This window comes from Pan paniscus, chromosome 10 (genome assembly GCF_029289425.2).
Source record: "Pan paniscus chromosome 10, NHGRI_mPanPan1-v2.0_pri, whole genome shotgun sequence".
NCBI lineage: Eukaryota > Metazoa > Chordata > Mammalia > Primates > Hominidae > Pan > Pan paniscus.
Window position 1 is genome coordinate 53440521 of NC_073259.2, and position 19577 is coordinate 53460097.

The following is a 19577-nucleotide window of genomic DNA, read 5'->3' on the forward strand; positions in this document are numbered from 1 at the left end:
AACACCTAGGTTCAAAATTTCAAGACAGGTTGACTTTCTTGTTAGTAGCTAATGTAGCTTCTGACTTTAATCTGAAGCCAATACTCATTTAGCATTCTGAAAATTCTAGGGCACTTAAGAATTACACTAACTCTACTCTGCCTGTGCTCTGTAAATAGAACAACAAAGTCTGGATGTAGCATATCTGTTTACAGCATGGTTTACTAAATATTTTAAGCCCACTGTTGAGACCGACTGCTCAGAAAAAAAAACAATCCTTTCAAAATATTACTGCTCATTGACAATGCACCTGGTCACCCAAGAGCACTGGGGGAGATGTATGAAGAGACTGCTGTTATTTTCATAACTGCTAACATAACATCCATTCTGCAGCCATGAATCAGGGAGAAATTCTGACTTTCAAGTTTTTTTTATTTAGGAAATACCTTTCATAAGATTTTAGCTGCATAGATACTAATTCCTCTGATGGATCTGGGAAAAAATCAGTTAAAAATCTTTTGAAAAGAATTTACTATTTTAGATGTCATTGAGTACATTTGGGAGGAAGCCAAATCAAAGTATCAGTATTAACAGGAGTTTGGAAGAAGTTGAATTTGAGGAGTTCAATATTTCAGTGGAGAAAATAAATGCAAAAGTGGTAGAAATAGCAAGAAAAATAGAATTAGAAGTGGAGCTTGAATATTTGACTGAATTGCTATAATCTCATGATAAAACTGTTACAGAAGAGGAGTTGCTTCTTATGAATGAAAGTGGTTTCTTGAGATAGAATCTACTCTTGAAGATGCTGTGAACATTGTTGAAATGGCAAGTAAGGACTCAGAATACTACATAAATTCAGTGAAGAAAGCAGTAGTAAGATTTGAGAGATCAATTCCAATTGTGAAAGAAGTTCTACTGTGGGTAAAAGGCTATAAAACAGAATTGCATGCTACAGATGAGTCAACTGATCTCACAAACCTCAGTGTCATCTTTTTAGAAATTGCCACAGCCACCCAACCTTTGGCAACCACCACCCTAAATCAGTCTTCAGAAATCAGCATTTAGGCAAGACCCTCTCCCAGCAAAAAGAGATTATGGCTGGCTGAAGGCTCAGACAATTAGTAGCATTTTTAGTAACAAAGTATTTTTTAATTAAGGAGTGTACATTTTCTTAGACATAATGCTATTGCACACTTAATAGACTACAGTACAGTGTAAACATCACTTTTATGAGCATTGAAATATCAAAAAATGTGTGTGACTCTCTTTACTGAAATACTGGCTTTATTGCAGTGGTCTGGAACTAAACCGACAAAAACTACAAGGTATGCTCATAGCTTGCCAGAAACCCAATAGTTAATTAAGAAATGTTAATAGAGAGTCTTAGTGGTACAATTTTGACTTCCAAAATGAAAGCACAGTATGAGTAATATACCATAAGTTCTCTTTAATGTAAAATTTAACAAATGGAAGAAAATGTAACTTCAAATTACATTCAAAATTCTGGATCATAATATAATTTCTATTTGAGAAAAGTATCTAGGACTAAAAAGTCATTGGAAGAGTTAATATTATAAAATAATGCATCAATTTTTGATAACAGTTATATAAAAATTACAGCAAGTGGCCTTTGCTCTTAGTTTGTACATAAATTATGCTTCATTTTGCAGCCACATTGAGAATTTGGTTGACTAAAAATATCTTACTTTAAAATTAGTAATATAGAAACCATCTTTCCAATGGCCACCCAAGAAACTGAAGACTTCAAAGTACTTTTTATTCCTTATATTTTCCTCTTCATCTCACAATGAAACACTTTCTTTAGAGACAAATCAGTCACTCATTATCAGTCATCAAAAAAAATATCTGGACAAGCACAGTAGATTAGAACATTTTGTGCACTGAAATAAATTAGTATTTAACATGAAAGGAAAGGGATGCTCAGATTGGCTAGCAATGTTTGTAAAGAGCCATCCTTTGTTAGAAAAGAAGAAAGATAATAGAAATGAAAGACGAAGCCTGTAATCCCAGCCCTTTGGGAGGCCGAGGCGGGCAGATCATGAGGTCAGGAGATCGAGACCATCCTGGCTAACACAGTGAAACCCCATCTCTACTAAAAAATACAAAAAACAATTAGCCGGGTGTGGTGGCAGGCGCCTGTAGTCCCAGCTACTCGGGAGGCTGAGGCAGGAGAATGGCGCGAACCCAGGAGGCAGAGCTTGTAGTGAGCTGAGATTGCACCACTACACTCCAGCCTGGGCGATGGAGCGAGACTCCATCTCAAAAAAAAAAAAAAAAGAAAAAGAAAAGAAATGAAAGAGGAAAAGGAGAAAAGCAATGAACAGAGTAAGAGAAAGAAGTAGGTGATGGCTCTGGCATTGTGGTGATCCTTGAGGTATTCAAAAGCAATTCCATAGTCTTAATCTGAGCAGGGGTGTGTGTGGGTGTGTGTGTGCGCGCGCGCACGTCTTTATATGTATGTTTTGTTGAAGCACAAGCATTAACTCCATCTAGGTTGATCAAAATTTTTGTTTCTGGAATGTGCTCTTAGAAGCAACAGAGACACTGTTAGAAATGCAGATTCCTGGGTCCCAGATCAGATCTACTAAGCCGGAGTCTGTAGGGATGAGAGTCAGGATTCCTCCTTTTTAACAATCTCAGGTAATTCTTATGAACTGTAAATATTGAGAACAGCCAGTGCCTTATAATGTATCAGTTATACAGCACATATATTATCATGATCATATCTATCAATATGGAAGAAGTAGTGCGGGCATCTGCTAATAAATAGACAGCCTTCCTCTGGGATTTTCAGAATATGAAATATTATTACAAAAGAACATTTCTAAAATATTTTCTTTGTTTACTTAAAAACATCCAAAACATTACTGTGTTTTGAGGGGTCCTATAAGTTTGAGGCAGTGTTCTAGGCATTGAAGATTCAAAATAAAAATTGAAAAGACATATTCTCCACTCTTACAATCTAGTAAAGAAAGGGAGACATGGACATAAGTATGGATAATGAAGTGTTAAAGAGGCTATGTGAGAAGTTTATACAAGATACACTAGGAACATAGGAGGGAGGTGTCGATCTGCCTGGGAGAAGTCAGGCCAGGAGAACCTTCCTGAAAAATGGCATGGAGGAACCTTGAGAAATGAGCAGATGTTTACCAGATATACAGTGAAGACACAGGCAAAGATTTCTCTCTGGTTAAAGCATCAGGGGAGGGGGGAGGGATAGCATTAGGAGATATACCTAATGTAAATGACGAGTTAATGGGTGCAGCACACCAACATGGCACATGTATACATATGTAACAAACCTGCACATTGTGCACATGTACCCTAGAACTTAAAGTATAATAAAAATATCTATATCTATATCTATATCTATATCTATATATATATATAAAGCATCAAATGATATAGTTTGGATCTCTGTTGCCACCCAAATCTCATGTCAAATCTTAATACCCAATGTTGGAGGTGTGGCCTGGTGGGAGATGATTGGATCCTGGGGTAGATTTCTCATGAATGGTTTAGTACCAACCCCTTGGTGCTGTTCTCAAGACAGTGAGTGAGTTCTTGTGACCGATCTGGTTGTTAAAGTGTGCAGCACCTCCCCGCCACTCTCTCTTGCTCCTGCTCCTGCCATGTGAGATACCTGCTCCCTCTTTACCTTCCACCATGATTAGAAGCTACCTGAGGTCTCCTCAGAAGCAATGCCTGCATTATGCTTCCTGTACAGCCTGCAGAACCGTGGGTCAATTAAACCTCTTTTCTTTATAAATTACCCAGTCTCAGGTATTTTGTTATAGCAATGCAGGAATGGACTAACACAACATGGGAGATATACCTAATGCTAGATGATGAGTTAGTGGGTGCAGCGCAGCAGCATGTCACATGTATACATATGTAACTAACCTGCACAATGTGCACATGTACCCTAAAACTTAAAGTATAATAAAAAAAAAGAGATGTTACTTTTGCCCAGAATTCTAAAACCTATTATTAAACATTGAAAAAAAAAACTGTGATCTGATGTAGATGGAATAATTCTCTATTAGTACCCATCATCAACAGCGCTTACCCCATCTCAAACACAAGGAAGTTTATGATAAGTAAAGTATATAAGCATACGCAAGCTGAGCAGAAGGTCTATGGCAAACATGAAGCAGAAATAATTCATCAGGATCCAAATAGTGGTGTCAACTGCAAGCAATTGGGAAGGAAAATATTCTCTGGATGAAACAAAATCCTGGAGAAAAGGCTGACAAATTTTAATTCCCTAATGAATCAAATAATAGGCAATCATTAGCTTCGAGAAATACCACTGTTTTTGGATGCTCAAAAAGGACCAGTATTGTCAATATACCTTGGCATGACACTTCCCTGAACAATGAAGGCACTAAAAAGAGACAGAAAGTAAAGAAGAAACAAAGAAGAAATTACACTTGCTATATATCAGTAAATCTTTGTGACTTCTCAATATGTAATGTTATCGGAGTATCAGAAAATAGAGGGATTTTTATTGCAAGGATAAGCTTTTCACATGTTGAGCAATGATTCTCTGAGCACATTTCAGTATGACTAACAATCATTTAGGTCAGTAACAATGGCAATTTTTCCTCTTTACAACTAATCACTTTACCATTGTAAAAATAAATAAGACAAAAAAATTCTCAGCCTGGTGATGTGAGGCATGAGAAGTTCCAGAGAATAGCATTTTATAGAAACCATCAGTTTAAAATATCTCCAAAATCCAACTTTTACTGTACATCTTTTCCTTAGTGATTTAGTCATATTGTAAATGACTATTTCTTATACCCCCATAACAGATATGATTGTATACAAACAGGAAACCATACGTGTTTATAAAAATAAGCAAGGTAGTATTCTAAGCCATAGCTAGGGATAAAATCCTAAGTCTAGGACATCCGTGAATTTTTATGGTTTTTAAAATGTATGTGTCTTAGCCAAAATCAAGAAAGAAGCTGTGAAATCAAAGAAACTGTGAAAAAGATGAAGATGAAAAAATATGACTCTATGTTTAATTATCTTTTCTTAACTACTCAAAGGGAGTTTTCATAACATACCTAACAGCAAGATGAAGTCAATAATAAAATTACTACTAGATCTTATTAAAAGATAATTTGGAGAGTATAGGCCTGCCAATTTTTCAAAATTTCTTTTCTTATCAAGAATGATCTAGATATGCTGTTTCAAATCTAGACTTATTTTAACATTTTTGAAATTACAGCCCTTTCATAGCTAGTGTCTTTTACTTTATTAAATCCTAAAAAATAATTATGAAATCTGATTAAATCACTGCCTTTCTTTAAACCATTGCTCCGAGAATAAGACACATACTTCAACACTTTAAAGAAACTTTCTTTTTCTGCTCTTCAGCCATGTGTCTTGCTACTGTATAATTTATACTATACCATATTTCTTTATTTCTTTTTGTTATTTGAACCAGTCATTCTGTTCTTTGCCTCCAGGTCTTTATTTGTCCTCTGCATAGAACAATTCCCCTAGCATGTTGGCACCCATTTGCAGTTTTGAACTACCTTTTTTATCTATTTTACACACTTAGTTTAGAAGACTCTTGAAGGCAAGAGAAAGTCTCACTTAATCATTACTGTATCTCTAGCCCCAATGCAATGTCTACCACATGGTAGATCTGCATTTCTGTTCTCTCTCTCTCTCTCTCTCTCTCCCTCCTCTCACCAACAATATAAATGAAGGAAAGAAGGAAATATTATTCACGTCACTTCTTTCCATTTCTAACTAGCAGAAGAGACTACTTTGTAGATTATTCATAGGAAACAGGCCCCTTTACATGTCTAGAAACTCTTCTCACTGAAGAACAAGCAGCTTTGAGAGGGTCATAAATAGGTCAGTGAGAAATAGGCACCTGCCTAAGTAGCCTAATTACCTAAATCAAACCTGGAAAACAATCAGATGAGAGCGATATAGCAAACTTAACTTCCATATCTATTTTCATGACTTCGGAAAATGAAGGCACACGAAGTAAGAGGAACTGAGTAAATTTTCCAAAATTATGTATCTACTACGTGCCAGAATATAGATTTAAATCTTTATCCATTGAAAAGCTGTAATACTAAAAATAACGATGAAAGCAGGGGAGTTTAACTTAGGATCCACTTAAATAAACTGAAATGTTTTTACAAATCCAAAAATAACTGAAATATTTTTATATAAAATAGCAAAATTTAGTCTATAGGGAAATACCAAATGTTATGTTTTATGATCTCTTTAGCACACAGCTATGCTTCATTTATATTATTTTTTCAGTAATAATTTGATTTGGAAATACAAAATCCAAACATATTTGAAAGACTGATAATAGTACTAGGGAGAATATGCAAAAGCAGACATTCTTATTCATGTTTCTAAGATTATAAATTACCATAGTAATTTATACTATATAATTTATAGGGCAACTTGGAAATATCAATAATCTGTTTAAAATATATATATACCTCTTGGCTAGCAATTTCATTCTGGAAATACCTTAGAAAAATATTCCCAGGAATATACAAAACTACACGTAGAATAATGTTTCTGTAGCATTCTTTTTTAAAAAACATTGGAAACATTACCCAAAGTTCCAACAATGAGACAAATAAATTGTGTTTTATGCAAAGGGTTACTATGCAAGTGCTGAAAAGAATGTGTTGGCACTATACTATGTGGAAAGAAAAAGTTGTCCAAGATAAAAGGAAGTGGCAGAACACCGTATATAGCATAATTCAATTTTGGGCCAGGCACAGTGTCTCATGCCTGTAATTCCAGCACTTTGGGAGGCTGAAGTGGGTGGATCACCTGAGGTCAGGAGTTCACGACCAGCCTGGCCAACATGGCCTCTATTAAAAATACAAAAAATTAGCGGAGCATGGTGGCAGGCTCCTGTAATCTCAGCTACTTGGGAGGCTGAGGCAGGATAATCGCTTGAACCTGGGAGGCAGAGGTTGCGGGGAGCCGAGATCGAACCATTGCACTCCAGCCTGGGCAACAAGAGCGAAACTCCGTCTCAAAGAGAAAAAAGAAAAAGAATGTCTAATAAATTTGAAAACATGCATAGGAGAACTATCAGTAATAACACAAAACTGGAAACAACCCAAGTATTCAACAATAGAATAAATATGTATATTTTGGGGGCATTCATTCAATAGAATTCTACAGTACAATGAAAATAAATTATTGCTACATGCAAGAATATTGACACAGCTCACAAAAAATTTTGAACAAAAGGAATCTGGGCCAGGCATGATGGCTCATGCCTGTAATCCCAGTACCCTGGGAGGCTGAGCAGGGAGGATCGTTTGAGACCAGGAGTCCGAGAACAGGCTGGGCAACAGAGCAAGACCCTGTCTCTAGGGAAAAAAAAAAAATCCGATACAAAAATGCATACTTCATGATTCCGTTTATGTAGATTTTAAAAACAGACAAAACTATTCTACAGTCTTATTAGTCAGAAGCTATCTTTGGAGAACAGTAAGGCGATAGTGATTAAGTGGGGCTGGAAGCGGGGTACCTGGGTGCTGACAAGATTCTTTCTTCTGAAATGAGTGTTGATTTCATAGTATGAATACTTTGTTATAGCTCATTGGGCCAAATGTTTTCTGTATGTCTGCCATTCTTTAATGAAAAAGGAAAAAGGAAAGAATGCAATAATACAGTGTTTTACTGAAAGTTGATGTCTTAGGTTCATTACCACTCAACTTGTGCAGAAACCAAAATTTGAAAATAACATTTTTTGAGAAACCAGGTTAATTTTCAAGCAATCTGAAAGTTGTTATGCTCTCCAAAATAATATAAGTAGACCAAAAGAAAAATAAAGTCAATCCATTAGGCATTTACAAATATTTTAAATTATATTACACCACATTTAATGTATAAAAATAATCTACAAAGGAAAGTTTTATCTGAGATAAAATTCTATTACAGTAAACAGCTTTTCAAGCTAGAATACTATAAATATTATTTATAATATTCATCTTGTCTGTTACAGTTAACAAATCTGTACTTTTAGTAACCATGACAATTAAATACTATCAGATTAGAAGCCTTAGGAGAGAATTACTGTTTATGGTTTGAGATGTTAGAAAGCAAAATTAGGGCAGAAATGCATAAAAACTTCTGGTGCTTGTGTCAAAATTCAAATGATTGGCCTATTAGAGGCATATTTAAATGACACATTGTAATGGTCCAATTCATGCTTGGGAAACTGCACCATGTAAATTACTGTAGTGAAAGATATCAATAAGATACTCATAAATAAAACATATGCAAATTTAGAATGATTTAATTCCTTGTATTAATACTAAATTTATTTGAGGGTCTAGGGATAGATTCCGGTCACTTAGAATAGCAGCGTTTTAAACCGTGACTCACAAAATACTAAAACCAGCTATCATGAGCACTGGGGGTTGGTGCTGAATAACACAGCAATTAAAAACTTGGACTTCAGAGTCAGACAATCTGGGTGTGAATTCTAGTCTCTCCATGCATTAACTTTTTAATAACTAACTTCCCTGATCTGCAAAATCGGAATAATAAACTTTAAAAATCCTTTTCACTGGTTTTGTAAAGTTTTGAGATGGTCATATGCAACACATTTTTTTTTAAATGCCCAACACAGAGTGAGTGCTCAATAAGTGATTGTTAATAATTGAGGTGCAATTATAGAGAAGATGTTTGCACAAGTCAATTTTTAAAAATCAATCTTATATCTCGGTGTTTGTAATTTTCAAACTAGGATAGATTGCCATTCTTACTAAGTACCCATCTGTTTTTCATAAATTTCTTTTTCATCACTTGTGCTATTTCCTAAAAAATGCATTTGACCTATCTGGTTCTCCAAGATTACACAGAATATATGCTAAGCCAAAACCTGAAGACTAATGTTGTCTACTAAACAAAGAAAATCCAGTTTTTTTTTTAATTTTTTTTTTTGAGACAGAGTCTCACCCTGTCACCCAGGCTGGAGTGCAATGGCGTGATCTCAGCTCCCTGCAACCTCCGCCTCCCGGGTTCAAACGATTCTCCTCCCTCAGCCTCCTGAGTAGCTGGGATTATAGGCATGCACCACCATGCACAGTTAATTTTTGTACTTTTAATAGAGACGGGGTTTCACCATGTTGGCCAGGCTGGTCTCAAACTCCTGACCTCATGATCTGCCTGCCTCGTCCTCCCAAAGTGCTGGGATTACAGGCGTGAGCCACCATGCCTGGCTGAAAAAAATATTTTAATAATTCAAGTTAAAAAAAAAAAGTAAGGGAAAGAGCATTGTACTTGTCACCTAATATAAAAAGACAAATACTTCAAAACAAACAAAAAAAAGGGTAATATGGTGTGTGTGTGTATGTGTGTGTGTTCTAAATGATCAAGTAACTAAATATAAGACTTTAAAATATGTTTAAAGCAAAAAGTTCTGTCAGCTGGTTTCTTCTCAGATTACTAAAAATCTAAGTAAAAACCCTATATAGGTAACAATGCAATACATTTTTATTAGATTGCTCAGGACTTTCAGGGGATTATTATTATCAAGATTGTTGTCCTTAACCTAGACAAAATGATGGCAGTCATCTCTCAGTGAAATGTTCTGGGCCAAGCATAACACATGGGACACTCAACTATGAGCAAGATCATCTTACTTGTCCAGATTTGCCACTAATGTGTAACCTTGGGCAAATTAGTCACTTCTCTGAGCTTTTTTTTTTTTTATCTGTAAATGTGGATAACCATGCCTTTGAATCTAATTTTCAAAACTGTTACGAAGGATCAAATAAGGCTATGCATGTGACCATGCTTTATAATCTACCAAAGATGACATCAATGGAAGACCTTTTATTAAATAAAGTGAAATTAACTTTGTCATTATTTAATTCCAACACAGCTAAATTTATACATCGACATTATCCATGTAACTATACATTCCTCTTTCCTTTTAAAATGCAGAATTATTTAAAAGATATTTATTGACTGATTTAGCAATTTGGAATTATTGGCTGTCCTAGGCACGCTTTTCATTACAAAATTCCTCATTAAAAAAACTCTCTTTTATTTACTCTGTATAAATCAACAAAACCAGGAAGTTAATTTTTGAAATATTGTGAAGATTGACATAATTTTTAGTTTTTATTGATTGGTTTCCAGGGTAAAGATATGAATCCTTCATTTGTTGAAATCCTAAAAACTAATTTAGTCTTAACCTTCTTTTATTCATTTCTTCAGAAAATATTTATTAAGTATCAACTCTATGTCAGGTCCTCTATCAGACACAAAGAAAAATAACATATGGTGTCTATCCTCAAGGACTTACGGTGGGGGCAAGAGACAAGTAACCAATCAGTACAATATAGTATGATAAGTGATACGGCAGGGATATCCACAGGTTACCGTGGGAGTCAAAATTTAAGACTGGGAATTCAGGGGAAGTCCTCCAAGAAATGGTGGCACCTGACCCAAGGCATGAAAAGGTTAGGTCAGTTAAAAAGCAGACAAGAAAACAGGTTATTTGTAGTAGAGAATAGAACATGGGGAACATGGGAGGGTGTTGCGAGAAAAGAGGAAACAAGATGCATTAGGAGAAGGCAAACCGTTCAGTTGATTGACATTGCGGGAGATTGGAGATGGAAGAAATTTGATTAATCAGAAAATGAATCTAGAGAAGTTACCACGTACTATTTAATAAAGGACTTTAGGTGCAATGCAAAAGACTTCAGACATCTTACTAATACAAGAAAAGGGGAACTAACTCAAAAAATTTTCAGCAGAGGAAGAATACGATGAAATTGGTTTTAGAAAGACAACTGTGGTTATGACATATAGAATGTACTTAGAAGAAGGCGACTATGAGGGAGGAGAATGAAATAGGGACTTCAAACTCTGAATATGTTTCTTACACAGAAAACAATGTTGTAAAAAAATTTAAGTGGCTGGTCTCATGGCCGGTCATGGTGGCTCACGCCTGTAATCTCAGCACTTTGGGAGGCCGAGGCGGGCGGATCACAAGGTCAGGAGATCAAGACCATCCTCGCTAACACGGTGAAACCCCATCTCTACTAAAAATACAAAAAAATTAACTGGGCGTAGTGATGGGCACCTGTAGTCCCAGCTACTCGGGAGGCTGAGGCAGGAAAATAATGTGAACCCAGGAGGCGGAGCTTGCAGTGAGCTGAGATCACGCCACTGCACTCCAGCCTGGGCGACAGAGCGAGACTCCATAAAAAAAAAAAAAAAAGAAAAAAAAATTAAGTGGCTGGCCTCAAAGCACACTGCTGGTAACTGACTGAGCTAGGTTTCATGCAAAGCTCTGCATAACTCTTAACACCTATGCTCTGAAGAACCAGGCAAACCTGCCTCTCATAAAAGAAACTAAAGCAACCAGCCCTAAGCAAATTGAGTAGTAACAAGACAGTGCAGGAAAAGTGGTGACATGCTCAGGTCTACACCATCAAAATCAAGTACAGGCGTGAAAAATTATCTACTGAGTTAAGGACCATCTGGATAATCCTGGCAGAAGCAGATTTAGTGCCTGAGTCATTCAGATAATTGTGCAAACAAAGTGCCCTGCTCTGGCTGAGTAACCTGGCCATTAATATCTTCCATAGTGCATTCTGCCCTGTGGCTCTTTTAAAATGGACAATAGTAGCTCAGAAAGAATTAAGGTACTATTCACTTCATGGGAGAGCTGCCTAAAGAATAATAGGATCTTAATAGACTGAGTGAATTTTATGTGTCCCCAGAGCTATTTCGCACTGGGATATACATATGATATACATAAGCCAGATTCTGCTTCAAAGGAGGAAAGAAGTTCAGCAATAGCACCATCACATGTTGTTTTTATATTCAATTCTCCGTTAAGTGGTAGAAAGTTTTCTGAACCTGAAAGCTACAAAGAGACACTACTGCAAATAGATTTATAAACTACAGTAAAGCTATACATTTCTGTGTGTTAGAAAGCATTTTTTAAAATGCAAAGAACAAGATGCGGACAATTTTTGCAGTATACCTCAAATTTCCTATTACATGAAGAAAATATGAACACTCCAATAAAGAGTCAAATGAAATTCACAAATTAAAAAATACAAAGAACCTATAAATATAACATTTTTGAACTCATCCAAAATCATAGGAACAATAACTCAGAAGAATAACTAGATACACAATTTGTACTATCAAAATGATCCCAATTTTTAAAACTAATATCAAGTGTTAATGAGAGTATGGTCAAACTGGTACAACCACTGGTAGAGAATAAATCTGTGCTTACATTTTGGGGGAAGCAATTTGGCAGTAAGTGTTATGAGGCTAAAAATATTTACACTTTTGCCTGGGTAACTTCTAAGGTGTCATAAGGAAATGGTCAGAAATGCAAATATTAATGTATACAAAGGTTCATGTTCTTGACGATGCAAAACTGAAAACAATCTGAAGATCTATCATAGAATATTGACAGCCAAAAAACACATGGATAGTAAGAATATTAAATGAAATGAATAAATGTTTATGGTATATTAACTTTAAAAAGCTAAATACAAAAGTGAATGTTCACTGTAAACTCAAATCTATAATTGAAAAATACCTATTTATATTAATAGAAATAAGACTGGAAGATTGAAATAGGATCTCTTTGTACTGTGGAATTTGGTGGATTTTTCTTTATTCCCAGTATTTCTTTAATGATTTTAGATGTCCCTATAATAATAAGATATTATTTTCAATTGAATATTAAATAGATAGACTTTTGAGTGTAACTTTACACAGTTGGTCATTCATATTATTGAAGTGAAATAATGCCCCATCCTCCTGCTGCTACATTTCCAAGGTCACACAACGGATCAGTCCTGTTGTCAGGAGTTGAACCTGAGTCTCCTGCTCCAAAATCAGTGCTTTTTAAGATACGAACTAAAGTACAGTGAAAGTTTCAAAGGAAAGTAGAAGCACTAATGGAAATTGAAAACACATTATACCAATAATACATGGCATCTTAGATTAAAGCAGATAGACTTATAAATTGGAAGTTTTGATAACTTGCCTACTGGACTCATCCAGGCATGGAGTGCCAGAAGAAACTAGTGCTGGAATAAGCAGAGAAAGATACAAATTAGAGTTGAAAATAAAAATGAATTAATTACTGACTATATGGTGAACACTTGGACTAGAGGAAAGAAAGTCTTAAAAAGTAACTAACCACAAGCCAGAAAGCCTGTAAAGTTGTAGTCTCCATTGATAAAAGCCAGTTTAGGAATGATGCCTATTGATGGGGAAAAAGCAAAACCAGTTTTCACCTTGTGCATTACAATTGCTACAATAGCACTTCTATTATTAATAGCTATTCTTCATGAGTAATTACCATGGGCCAAACCTTATTTTGAATGTTTAACACGCATTATCTCACTTAATATTTTACAAATCACAAAATCCTCTCACGTAAGTGCTATGATAATCCCCAGTTGACTTGCTGATGTTCGCTTAACTGCATCATGATACATAAATATTAACACCTGCAGGCTTCCTCCCAAAGCCTGTGCTCTTAGCCGATAGGGTAAGTGTAAAGGAAATGGCTAATGGGAGGGAGATTAGGAATGGAAATGCAGAAGGAGAACTTTATTTTCAGTAAGATAAATTGTCATCAATTTGGGGGATTTGCTTGAAAGCTAGAAGTAGAAAGAGAAGATAAGAGGGAGACAAAGAAAGGAAAGTTAGAAAAATTAAGAAAAAAGTATGCTATCAGAGCATTGTGGTGTCAAGGAGCAAAATTTCAAGAAGATGGACAATATGGAAAATAGAAGGTCAGAAGAGAACAATCGATAATACATCAATAAAAAGAAACAAACATTGGAATTGAGGAGGAGCTTACTGGTGAGTTAGAATAAGTTGTGGGATATGATAGAGACCATGGCCAATTTACATGTAGAAATAGATGGAAATCGGAGCATTTGTTGATTTTTTTTGAAATAAGGCAATTACAGGGCATATTTTGTATACAGAAATATAAATTGTCTATTTCAGCTCTTCCTAGTTGGTCTCAAGGGACACAAGATACAAGAGAATACACAGAACCAGTACATAGTCATAACCCCTACTGTAGAACCGAGTCATTCTATGAAAAGATATAGAAACACCTTATGTCATCCATTACTCCTCATGGAGAGGATCATAAAGCCAGAGGAAGTTTCCTCCCAAGGCATAGCCTTCTACCAAAAAAATATCCCCAAATCATTGCAGCACCCATCCAGCTTCTTAGGATGATGCTTCCTGAACAAGAATCTTTAAGGCTACTTATTGTAAGACTGTGTTCAATGTGGTGGGGTATACAAAAAGATTATAAGTGTAGTCTTTTTCTGCAAAGTACTTCCTAATTAGAAAACAAATCAGACATACAAATGAGGATTAAGCAACAAAATAAGACTAAGTATGATTAAGTTTCCAAGTGAAAATAGTCTACTAGAGATTCTGAAGAGGAGTGATCATTTTGTTAGAACCATGAATTTTAAAATGCATTTAGTTGATACATACCTATGTATTGTTATTATTACCAGTAGCCCTGTTTATTAATGACCCACTATGTGCCCATCCCCATGATAGAAACATGCATGCTTTTTATGACCCTCATAGCAACCTGAAATTTCAATGCTATAAAATTCCTTTTGAAGACAAGAAAACAGATTCTCAGAGTTTAATTAACTTGCTCCAAATCAGATCATCAGGAAGTTGCAGAGCAAAATTAAAAGCCAGCTCGCACTGCCTATGATGGTAACTTGGTAGATTAAATAATTTATCTTCAAAATGACTTGGCAAGTTAGAATTTTTTCTTAAAACACAGAATTAAATTTTGTAGGGATACATGTCAGACTAGAACCGAATAAACTTGGTTTATATTGTTCCTGGTATCAACATTAACCACATTTTGTTGCCAGGACCAAAAATCCTGGGAAGCTAAAAAGTATTCTATTTGAGGGGAAACTGCTATGCAGTATAATTACACGGCAGGTTGTTGGAATATTAAAGTTTTCAGAAGACTTTCAACCAATCACTTGTGTCTTCTGAATCTTAGTTTCTTCATCTGTGAAAATGGAAAGGTTGTCATCAGGAATAAGTAATTTCAGGGAATGGCAAAGATAAACGCACATACATCAATCTATAAAAGAAAGTTCACATAGTACAAATAGATGTGATATGAAAAAGCAGTACAAATTTAAATATCAGGTCCACATGTAAAATCTGTACAAAGAAATACCTCACATCTACCCCCGCAAGGGTTCTAGCAGTTCCTTAGTCCTGGAAAGTGGGTGGATCCATTCCCAGATCCCCAAATGCTGTTAGCCATAAGTTACCACTGAAATAAATTTACTACCAAATAACCAAACCATTATGCCGAGTCTAATAAAATATCCCAGATACGGCATGTATTAATTTGATTTGCGTTACACTTCGGCCTGGTAAGGTTCATATGTACACTTAGAAACCGAAAAATGCGGCGAAATGGATGAAGATTATATTGGCACTCTAAGAATGTTTGCAAAATACTGAAATATTGAAAACATGAAATATGACACATTGAAAACATGAAATATGAAATATTGATCTTTACGTGAGTTACAAAAACATTATTTCACGCAGGGTTTCAGCAGTCTGAATGCTTCTTCTCCGGCTTTTCCCCCAATGGAGAATTGGATTCCCTTTTGCCCCGCCCACTCAGTGCTTCCAGATTGCTTGAGAAGGCCAAGGCAGCCGGCTCAGCAGCAGGGAAGCCGGGCTGGGTATGCAGGAGCTATATATAGCTCCACCTTGGAGATGTGCACACACAAGCACACGTACGAAAACCCATGCCCGGTTTGGCATGAAAATAAATAAATAAATAAGGAAAGGTCGCAGCTATCCGCTTTCTCTCTTTCCCATCATCCCAATTTTTCAGGAATTTTCAAAGCAGGGTGTCATCAGTCCCAGAGGGTGATGCAGCGTCGGATCTCTCTGCAATTCTTCTGCCTACTGCTCCCAGCAATCTGACTCCTGCAGGAACCGGCACTGGGCCAACACCTACTACCCAGATGCGGTCACCTAGGGAGGCAGCCTCGCAGCCGCTCGGAGCCCATCCGGGCACAATCACTTGACTCCCTGGAAATCCCTGAAGCCAAACCCACCTTTCAGAAACTAGGTGTGAAGGTGGTTCCCGTAGACAGCGCCAGGCTAGGAGGGAAGGGGCCGTGGCTCCGCGGTCTCTCCCTCCCACCTGCCGCAGATCGTGGAGAAGGGCCGGTGCCTTCTCAACGGAGATGTAATTAATCGGAACGTGCCCTTCGAGTTGCAGGGATTCTTCCCCACCCCCATCTCCTGAAGGGAGCTAGATCTTAACAGAGGGGTCAGGGGACAAACAAGTCGCTTCCTCCCCTCTCCGCAACCGCTCCCAGGTTTTCCGGGATGCGCTAGCCAGGCGCCCAGGTGGGATGGGAAAGATGAGCAGGCGCGGGCCGGCGTCGGGAGAAAAAGACCTGCAGGCCCCGAGCTGCCGACCTCTCTGCTTCCCCACCCCTCCCCTGCCGAGGCGATATGGCATCCCTGGGGCGAGTTCCCGGCGCTGGCGGCGGCAGCCTCCGAAAGGAAAGTTGACGAGACACAGACCCCGAGCTCGGAGCCCTCTCCTAGGGCACTGCCGTTCTGCCTTGCCCGGCACCCCAGGGCTCCGGCATCCCGCACCCCTGCTTCCCCGCACCCCAGCCACCTCCGCCCCAGTCCTTCCCGCGCCGTACTTCACGGCGAGAGCTGCAGCGACCACAGGAGATTTGGGGGTGACGAGGGCTGGGCGGGGCTGGGGGAAGGGAAGCAACAGCATGGAAATGCGCATTCTTTATTTTATCTGCAAAGAAGGAAAAGTCCAGCTTCCTACCTGTTCCCTGCTCCTGCTCGCCTCGGTGCGGCACAGCTGGACCATACCCTACAGGTTTCCCATTTCCGCTGCAAACACCTGGGAGCGCATCTCCCCACCGGCGCCCCTCCTCGCCTCGGCGGAGCCCACCCTGGCTACTTGACAGCAGAAGCCCGGCCTTTTAGGGCGGTTATTGGGGCAGCAGGGAAAGTGGGGCGGGGACCACAGGGAAACCCGCGTCTCTGATTGGACAACAGGGATATCACTCTCACCCCCAGGACCAGCGCAGGCTGCAGACTTGGGTAGCTGCTAAACCCAACTGCAAAGGGTCTCTGCAGTGCCTGAAACCCAAACCTGCTGCTACCGGATCAAGGACCCTTGCTGGAAAGAAACTGGTTTGATGACTTGTCATTTGGGGCCCCAAGAGGGAGGGAGGGTCCAGGCATAACTAGACACCCAGCACTTTCCTGAAGCTTCCCTGAAGGGACCATCTGCTCCGGGAGATTTGTCAGGCGAAAATATCAAGCCAGCGCCTCATAGAGAAGAATGAGCTTCGATTAGGAAATAATAAGATACTTATGTGGGAAAAAAATACACACACAGAAAGGAAAATAAAACGATGTGAGGTTTTTTTTAAAGTTTCCATTTTTGTCCAGATATAACATGGCAGTTTTTCTTGAGAAAAGACTGAATTGCTTAGTCTGTAATGCAGAAGACCCCCAAATATTCCCTGGTAGAAACAGTGTTTTAAACGGGAAAGCACTGCATAATAACCTCTCAAAAAAAAAAGGGTAAAAGAAATTAAGGCCAAACTGCATGAGAGATTTGTTTTGGGGCAGTTCAGTTTGTGGCAAAAGTCTTAAAATAATCACCATTAGACTGATTGATAATTAAGTGATCTGTTACTTTTCTATTGATAGTAGTTTATCATTTCTTTAGTACTCAGACACTGAGAGGATGTTTATGCCCCCTAACCTAAGTGATCCCAAGCCTGCCTTTTATGTGAAGGGAACAGGGTAAAATAACTTTGTGTCCAGTTGCCATCTCTGCCATTTATTCAGGTGGAATCTGGAAATTTTGGAATTCAAGAGACTCCTTAAATGAAGGAACGTGCTAGAACTACCACGTGTAAAACTGGGAGTGTAGGGTGTCTTAGTATATAGTACCATGTGAGGAATCAAGTTGCCTTCTGCCTGCAAATAGCCACATTCTTCTTCTATCTGAATTAAGTAGCCATCTTAAGTGCTGAGCATAAGACACAACTCTCATTCTCAAAGAGTTTCAAAGAGCTTATGACAGGCTTGGGACACTGGACAACTGTTAGAGAAGATGACATTGCTATTAATAAATATAGACTCTACTTAGTGGTTACGGTTGTTATTACTATCATCAGGTAAGGCTCTTCATAATGTTTTCTTCATAATACTGAAGGAATCCGATTAATGCATTTGAAGGTGGGGGCCGGGCGAGGTGGCTCATGCCTGTAATCCCAGCACTTTGGCAGGCGAGGCAGGCGGATCACAAGGTCAGGAGATCGAGACCATCCTGGCTAACACGGTGAAACCTCGTCTCTACTCAAAAAAAAAAAAAAAAAAAAAAAATACAAAAAATACAAAAAATTAGTCGGGCATGGTGTTGGGCGCCTGCAGTCCCAGCTACTCAGAAAGCTGAGGCAGGAGAATGGCGTGAACCCAGGAGGCGGAGTTAGCAGTGAGCGGAGATTGTGCCACCGCACTCCAGCCTGGGCGACAGAGCGAGACTCCGCCTCAAAAAATAAAATAAAATAAAATAAAATAAAATAAAAAAATAAAATAATGCATTTGAAGGTGGGAAGGGACCCTGGAGAAAATTTACAGTGAACAAATAGATATGATTTGTGTGGTGACAACCATCTTAACAGTGAATGGAAATGACTAAATATGCCGTGGCAAAATTTCAGAACCCCTGTGTCATTTCTTACACAATACTCCTATTAGTCATGCACCTCTGTCCCAGGTACTCACACCAGTTATTCCATTGGATTGGCCAAATCATTCATGAATTACTGAGTACTTTTTCAGTGCCATACCCTGTGTTAGGTGCTACAGAACTAAAGCAGAATAATGTATTGGACACATTAAAGATGATCTCAGGAAGCAATTACAATAGTAATATTTCTAAAGAATGTGTGTTTGCAACACGAACATCTTTTGATTCCTAAGCATAAATTATTTTGAGTCAAAATGAGCTTCAACATACTCTCCTCTAGAGGTAATCAGAGGAGAAGAAAAAGTATCAAAGAAAATACCTAAATATTGAAGACGACACAAGAATTGAAATTGGTAATGAAAAGAAAACTAAAGACATCTCTGCTATCTGCATTCTTTCATTGCTTCACTCATTCATTCCTTCAACAAATATTACTATTATAAATGTGATGGTGAATAAAATAGGCAAGCTCTCATGGAACACATTCTTTATTCTTCAAGCAGACAATGTTACTTTGTGCATTTACTGTGATCTAATTAGCAGCTTTGTGTGTACATGCAAACACAACTCTAGAACAGTATTAAGATAATTTCTCTCTGGATCAGGCATCTCACACATTTTCAAGTAAAACAGAGCATTTTCAGGTTATTGCTTATTATCTCAAAGAGAAAAACCTGTACATATGTTCCCACAATACAAATGAATATGTCAAAGGTATCTGCTGCTGCAG

General features: G+C 37.9%; 1 protein-coding gene across 7 annotated transcripts in view; it reads right to left on the minus strand.

Annotated features, from left to right (window-relative positions):
• The window catches only part of CNTN1 (contactin 1), a 384511-nt gene extending 367442 nt beyond the window's left edge, over positions 1 to 17069 (minus strand). For 4 of the 7 annotated variants that reach the window (XM_055095741.2, XM_055095740.2, XM_055095739.2 and 1 more), the window contains exon 1: positions 16901 to 17062. The gene's annotated coding sequence lies outside the window, so the exon portion shown is untranslated. Of the gene's footprint in view, positions 1 to 16900 lie in introns of all 7 variants that reach the window. The other 3 variants (XM_003825727.4, XM_008951055.3, XM_055095743.2) reach the window with 2 other exon arrangements.
• Positions 17070 to 19577: the final 2508 nt, after the last annotated feature.